Raw genomic sequence first — 8,054 nt, forward strand, 5'->3', positions numbered from 1 at the left:
ACCATAATCCGTAATCAACATTTGGAATACTAAGAACACATAATTGAAATGAAGTAAAATCCTACTTTCTCAGAAAAATCTGTGTTTCACAACAGAAGACATTTGGCCTTTCTGGAAGCTCAGGTTGTTGTGCTTTTAAAGGTGGTTCTTTTATTCAACCTTGACCTACAACACAAGACTCTGGTGAAGAATAACTTCAAAAATAAAATATATATATATTTTTAAAGTATAAAAATTACTAGAGACAAATATATGTCATGTAATTTCATTATTGAGGATTCTTCACATTAACATCGGATGCAAAAATAGTAATTGAACAGAAACAAAGACATAAATTGACTACACTTTAAGAAAGCCATCTTTTTAAATGAGTCTGAATTGGCAACAAAGACCTTGATACTGGGGGACCTGCTATAGTGTAGCTGATTTGAAACACCAGGGGTTTAAATGGTGGTCACAATATATTATTTTCGGTAAGTACACTTCTGGAATGTTTCAGTTTGGATTATGCATCCTGGAAACATGGATTTAATTAAAGGAGCCCTTCAGATAATTATGGGACTGATTTTCAAAGGCGTGCTAGATGATTCAAATTCCTAGCAACGTTCTGACTGCATCATTGCAGCCTGGTCTTGGAAAGGCCATCCTCTGAGAATTTACCATTTTCCAAGAACTAAAGAAATTTCCTGGCAGAACATCCAGAAGTCAAAAATTGAGATCTGGAGAATCTTTATCTTAAATACTATCAACTTTGGACAACTCTTAAAGGCCGCTCAGGTCTCAAAAGATCTAGCTGGAATTTATCAGGACAAGGCAGCATGTGATTGTCCAAATCCTAGCCAGGAATCTGGGACCCCTCTCAAAATATTGATCAGTGAAAAGATCCATGTGGGTATTTAAATATCTCTGCTCAAGGATACAAAACAACAGTGATCTCTAAAATTGAAGTTTATATACCCCCAAGAATTGAACAAACAATTTATTTGGGTCTGGTGAGAAAAAAAAATTAAAATTTCCACCTATATTTACTATTTTTAAACCCTTTTAAAAAATTTTTTATACATACATTTAGAATGTAACTAATACATAGGAATGGTAGTATATGTTACATAAGACATAAATAAATAGGTCTATTTACTTGCAGACACATGATCAACAACATGTCTAAGTGGATAACCCAAATTCTGAGACAGAACCACATTCTGGGACCTCTCAGCTTTCTCTCAGTAGGGTTCAGGATCACTGGCTCTGCTATCTGACATCAGCTCATGGCAAGCTGTGGAGGTCAGTTGTTCCACTTTATTCTAGAAAATCCTAGTTGAGTTTGTATTCATCCACCCACTCAATAAACATTTTCTAATCACTTGTCAGATTTGGTGCTGAAAGAGTAAACAAAGGAGACATAGAGTTTTCATGGAACTTACATTCTAACAGGAGAAAGAAGATAAACAAGCTAGAAAATGAGAAAAAATGCAACATCACATATGTCTGACATGAAAAAACCACATTATCTATTTAGTATTGCTGCCTAAAGTGTTTAACTAGACTCTAATCATGAGGGAATAAACATAGTAAAATTAAAAGATATTCCTCAAAGTTGTTAATAATGTGAAAGAGAATTGATCTAGATGAAAGGAGGCTGAAAAGATCGCTAAAAAGCAATGCATGATCTATGACAGGGAGCTAGATTAGAAAAAAAAATACAGGCATAAATAGCATTGTTGGGACAATTGAATAAGTATGGGTTAAAAATTAGATAATAGAATTGGTCTAATACAATGTTTCCTGATGTGACCATTTTATTGTGATTTATTTGAAAGGAATGTCCTTGTTCTTAGAAAATACACACTGATGTGGATAAAATCAGGTGATTGGTATAAAGTGTTCGTTAACTGTTCTTGATTCTTAGCATTTTAACTTTTCCAAATGATGATTTGTGGCATAATAAACAAACACTCTGTGTGTGTGTGTGTGTGTGTGTGTGTGTGTGTATGTATGTGTGTGATGTGTGTGCTCAGGTGCACGTATGTTTACAATATAAGGGGATAAGGAACAATGAGGACTGAAGGGGGGTATTATTTTGTGTTGATGAGAGAAATCCTGTTTAATACACACATTGACCTTTGAGTAGAGACATAGTAGCAGAGAGAAGTGAGGGAGTGGGCCATGCAAGGCTGCAAGCAGCACACCTGACATATTTGAGGAACAGAAAAGATGCCAACTGGTCTCAAAGTGAACAAGAGGGACAGAGGAAGGAGATGAGGTCAGACAAGCAGCTTAGAGTAATATCACTGAGCCTTACAAGGCATAATAAGTTTTTTTAGAAAGTTAATCTAAGAAGGAAAATCACTGGAGGTTTTGAACTATGATGTTATCTATGAAGATCCTACTGTAATGGGAATTTTTTGCTCAATTTTATTTTAGGATTATTTGTAGTATATAAAAATACCATTGATTTTTGTGCATTGATCTTATATCCTGCAAACTTTTTTTTTCTTTAACACTGATTAACATTTCATTGTGTGGATTTATCACTTTTTTTAACCATATGATTTATTTTTATTTTTTTTAGTCATACATGACAGCAGAATGCATTTTGACATATAATACATACATGGAATGTACATACATCAATCATAATGTCTATTCTATTCTGCTGCCCTTCCTATCCCCCCTACTCCTCCCGTCCTCTCCCATCCTTTCTCTCTATCCAATCTAATGTGACACACTTTTTTTTTCTTTTTCACATCACAACATCATTTATGTATTCTGTATAACAATGAGGTTCTCCTTCCATCTTCCATGCAACTCCCCTTCTCTCTCTTTTTCCCTCCCACGGATTTATCACTTTTTATCTGTTTACCTACTGAAGGACAGCTTGATTGTTTCCAAGTTTTGGCAATAATAACTTTTCTATGAAAAGTCATGTTTTGGTTTTTTGTATGGACATAATTTTCAGTTCATTTGGGTTAATACCAAAGAGCATGACTTCAGAATCCTATGGTAAGAATATATTTAATTTTCACCTCCAGAATGAATCCCAAAGTGGCTTTACCATTTTGCATTCGTATCAGCAATGAATGAGTTACTGATATTCCACATTCTTATCAGCATTTCATATTTTCAGTGCTTTTAATTTTATCTTTTCTAATGGATATGTAATAGAAATTACTTTTTTAGCCTCTGTAAACACGCACACACACACCACGAATTTAAAGCCAAATATAAAATATCAAGTCATTACTTTTTGGACTCAATATGAAATTCTTTTCCATAGAGGAATTTGTGCTAAGCTTGAATCTCACCACACTGTGTAGGAATAAAACATTGTAAGATTTTTCTGCTTTCATGACTACAAATGATAGATTATGCCACATTCATATCTTGTACAAACAGTTGGACACAAATGATGTACATAGTCTGAATAAAGTACCATGTACACATGCTCTTTAATTGGACTCCTTTTATTTTAACATTCTTAAAGAACATCTTGTAAGTGTGCAGCAAAATCTTTGACAACAATCTGCCATCATTTCTTATAAAACTTCAAATATTATTTTTCTTGATTTTTTTTAGTACTAGGTTATGAACCTAGGGTTGCTACACCCACAGTCCTTTTTTATTTTTTGAAAAAGGGGTCTCACTAATTTGCTGAGGCTGACCTGAGACTTGTAGTCCTTCTGCCTCAACCTCCTGAATTGTTGGGATTACAGGATTGCCCCATAGAACCAGCTTTTATTGAATCTTAAATGCCGAGAAAGACTTTAAAGATTATTTAGGCCAAATCTTTCATTTTCTACATGAGGCAACGGAGGCCCAGAAAGTTAAGTAATTTACCCAACTCATGTTTGAGGTCTCCTGTGAAGGAGCAGCTACAGAATCCTATTCCATATCCTTTCCATATACCATTGTGCCCCTTGAAAGTGACTGTGAAGAATGCTCATCTAGCTACAAATTCTGTTTGCCTGTCTTTCCTAAGCAATTATAGCTCACCCATAGTCTCCTATTCTGTTCAGTAAAAGCTCTCTTTTTGAAATGAAAATATTCTACTTATAACATTAGAATTGTTGACAGTGATAATTCTAAAACCATGACTCCTCCCATATTTTCACAAATACAACTTACCTTAAATTTCAAATCCTATAATCTATATATTTGAATAATTCAAGATTCCCAATACTTCTTTTCCTGTCATCTTTCTTTCTTAAAAGCTGTAAGCTTTCCCTGTCCTAGACTGTGCCCTGTTTTCTTTCTGTTTGTCCTGTACTTTGGGATCTCTTTCTTCCTAAGAGGCCTCTCTTCTAAATTTATGAAGTCACATAGCCTAATGGTCTCTTAAATATCTACCATTCACTTTTCTTTTGCAGACTTGTAGATTTTACTTCCTCTGTGAAAATCCTTAGATTCTAATCTGGAGATAACAGTGCATGGAAAATGTTCTTCCAAGTCGGTTATAAAACAACAGAGAATTATATCAGCAAAAAGAACAACAGCAATTTGTTTCCTGGTTACCTGAATTGAGGAAAACAGCATCTGAATGAACATAAAGAATATACCATTGGGCTGGGGATGTGGCTCAAGTGGTAACGCGCTCGCCTGGCATGCGCAGGGTGCTGGGTTCGATCCTCAGCATCACATAAAAATAAAGATGTTGTGTCCACCGAAAACTGAAAAATAAATATTAAAATAAATTCTCTCTCTCTTTAAAAAATATATATACCATTAATAATAAATCTCTTAAAGATGTAATTAATATGCTCAAATGAGAGGTTGTTGAAATATTGGGATTTATCACTAGAAAAATATAAAGGAAGTGCCATGGATGTCCTCTGGAAAAATTAAATATGATAAATAAATAAAGGGCCAGTAAGTAACTGTGAAAGAGAAGATGCAGATGTGTCATAGAAATAAAACATTGCCTTAATATTGTTATGACTGTATTTAAATATAAGAAGTCTACATAATGACAGATTGTCCCAAGACACTTAATGGAAAAGAGGTTATCATTATGAGACATTCATAATAGCTGGATTCTACTTCAATGTCTAATTGAAATATCAGACAAATAATACATGCTCAGCAGACATAATTATGCTAAAATGTGATCTATATACTAAAAGCATATGATGCTACGGGGTTGTATGAAGTTATGGAAGAAAGTTGAATTAGAAATGGAAAATATGGGGCTGTGGAAGTCATTCAGTGGTAGAACATTTATCTAGTAGTACAAGACCCAGCATCACCAAAAGGACAGAAAAAGGAAAAGAAATTAGTTCTCTTAAACATTAGTCTTTGCAATATTTAATTCAGTTTTATTTTATTAGTCTATTTAGACTAGTCACTTAGACTATTATTTTCTTTATGCAACATTTAATGATCTCAGCATTTGGACTTGTAAGAAAGTATAACAATTAAACCTTGAAACTATAATGGTTCTGTTAAGTCTTTTCCTATGATAAACTTCAAAGCATCTATTACTCTTCTACATAATTGCACTTGATTATTTAAAGCTGGTATTCCATGTTGCATTGCATAAGGTAATATTGAATAATTTTGGCAAATACAACTTATTCTTATTATGTAGTCTTAAAACATTTTTGTCCCCCACTGTCTGTTAATTTTATTTGGTGGGATTAGATTTGCCCTATCTTTGAAAGTAAAATATAGACAGTAAAATGTCCCAATATAAATGGTAAAATTCCAGAACCATGTAATTAAAGCTCTGAATTTGCTTTAAAGTTGAGGCCTCTCCAATCCTTTAGCATAGCTCATATAATCCTCTCTCAGCTCACAGGAATATGTTATTAGTTTCTCTAAGGTCCCTTCATCCCTCAGTCTAGGCTGCCCTCTTAGAACCTTACCCAATTTGATTTCCATTTCTACACCTGATTCACAGGTTAAACATGTATGCATCTCCTGACCCCAATAAAATGAAAGTGAAGACCACCCAGTGAGACCACTTACCCCTTGCTGTTGCTAACACTTGCATAACTTACCATCCCTCATCCTAGAGACTTCATAAGTGGGAGTAAATCCCCACTTTTGGAGTTGTCTCATTAAAACTTCCTTTGTGCATGTGAACCTAAGAGTAACACAATTCCAACCCTACACATTTGAGGAGAGACCTGGCTATCCACAGCACCCAGGGCTCTCTGCTTAGAAATTGTTGCTGTCCTCTAGTTAAGGGATGTTTTCCTAAGCTTAATGTTAAGAGATAGCACTTTCTCGCCAATTGGTTGCTCTAAAAGAAATTCTATCCAGATCCATTTTGAACTCCACACAAAATGTCCTTTTACTCTGTAAGTGTAGATGAAGGTTCTAAGAGACTCTATCTAGTTTTCTGTTCTTCCCTGAAGTATTTACATTTGTACTGGTACTTCTCTTTGCCATGTGTTCTCAGCTCCTCAGTTTAAATTACCAACTCATTAGCAATTCAGTAATGTCACTACAGTCCATAAAGTAAGATTAAATAATAAGACACTAAGTATTGATGGTGTGAATAATTTAAGAAATATATGCATTTCTTAAAAATTGACTTGACTAAGTTTGTATAAATATATCAGAATGGTTTCTACTGTCATATATAAATAAAAAGAACAAATAAATTTTTTAAAGCTTACTTGAGCCATTTAACATTTATAAATTAAATGGTCTACCTTCATGAAGCTACTAGATGATTGCCACTAGATGATATACATTCTTACATCAAAACTAGGTCCAGTGGACTTTGTGAAAATAAACCAAATAAATGCTCATAAGTAAAAGATGCAAGATGACCCACAGAACATTCTCCATCTGGGCCCTATTGCCCTTTGCATGTGGCCTGGTTGAAGTCATTAGGGATTCATAGGGTTTATGTCCAGAATAACTATAATGTTTAATCAGTCTGTCCACAGTAGTCTGTGATTACAGAACAAATTAGCAAGACCATCATTCCGACTTTTCAGTGTTTCAGGATCACTAGCGGTGAAACCATTATTACATCTGTGTTTGTTTGTGTGTCTGGTCCAGTGGACCATGTGCCTAAAGTTGTTAGTTTATTCACACCACCAGTCTCTTCAGAATGGACAATGTTGAAGAGCTAGTTTTGGCCACATACTTTATATCCAATTCTTATAGATCTGAAAGATGTCAGTGCTCTAGCTGAGAATGCATAAAGTTGGTGGAATGGATCTTTCACTAGTTCTCATCAAGACTGGGTCACTGTTGCCTTCCAACCTAATCACTAGCCCCCTTAGAAATGTTGACTCAAGTACCCTTGTATTGAATCTTCACCCGCCATCACCACCCCATTAACTCTAGGGTCCTGCACTGTTCCCTACAAGCAAAATACTCCACAAAGTTGGGTACAGGACTAGCCTTAAGTAATTCCTACTCTCCCCCAGTTTCTATGTGTCCTAAGGCAAGTCAACTGAGCTCTCTGGGATTTTGTTTCTCCCTCTCTAAAATTCCAGCAACAATCATACTTACCTCAGGGGTTCTTGAGAAGATTTAATGAGCTCATTTATACAACAACTCTAAGACATCAATCAATATTTTCAGTAGATACCAGAGATTTTATTGATTGAAGGGATCATATAAAAACTTCTTGTAACCAAACATGACACACCTAAGATATATATCATATAAACACATAATATAGTATAAACATATGGGCACAAATTTTGTACACTGACAAGTATTTAATATACTTCACCACATGCTTTAAAATATTCTGCTGTGATTATAGAATGACATTTCAAAAAATACACATAATGGTGAAAATATTTTGTTCATAATTCTAAGTAATTATTTCTGAAACATTACTTTATATATTTTGAAATTTGATATTAAATATCCATTTCTATTAAGGAACAGAAAGGGATAAGTTTATGTGTCGGGTCCAGAAGCAAATCTTTGCCAAGACCTGTTAAGTAAGTTTCCATCTTACAAAAAAAATGCTTTCTCCATATTAGTAAAACATGAAGGGGCAAGAAGAAGTGTTTCTTCCTTTCTTCTGTGGACCTTCAGGATTATATCAGAGAAATGAGGTTCTAGTTCTAACCCAGTTATTG

Source organism: Ictidomys tridecemlineatus, chromosome 1, assembly GCF_052094955.1.
Source record: "Ictidomys tridecemlineatus isolate mIctTri1 chromosome 1, mIctTri1.hap1, whole genome shotgun sequence".
In the NCBI taxonomy this organism is placed as follows: domain Eukaryota; kingdom Metazoa; phylum Chordata; class Mammalia; order Rodentia; family Sciuridae; genus Ictidomys; species Ictidomys tridecemlineatus.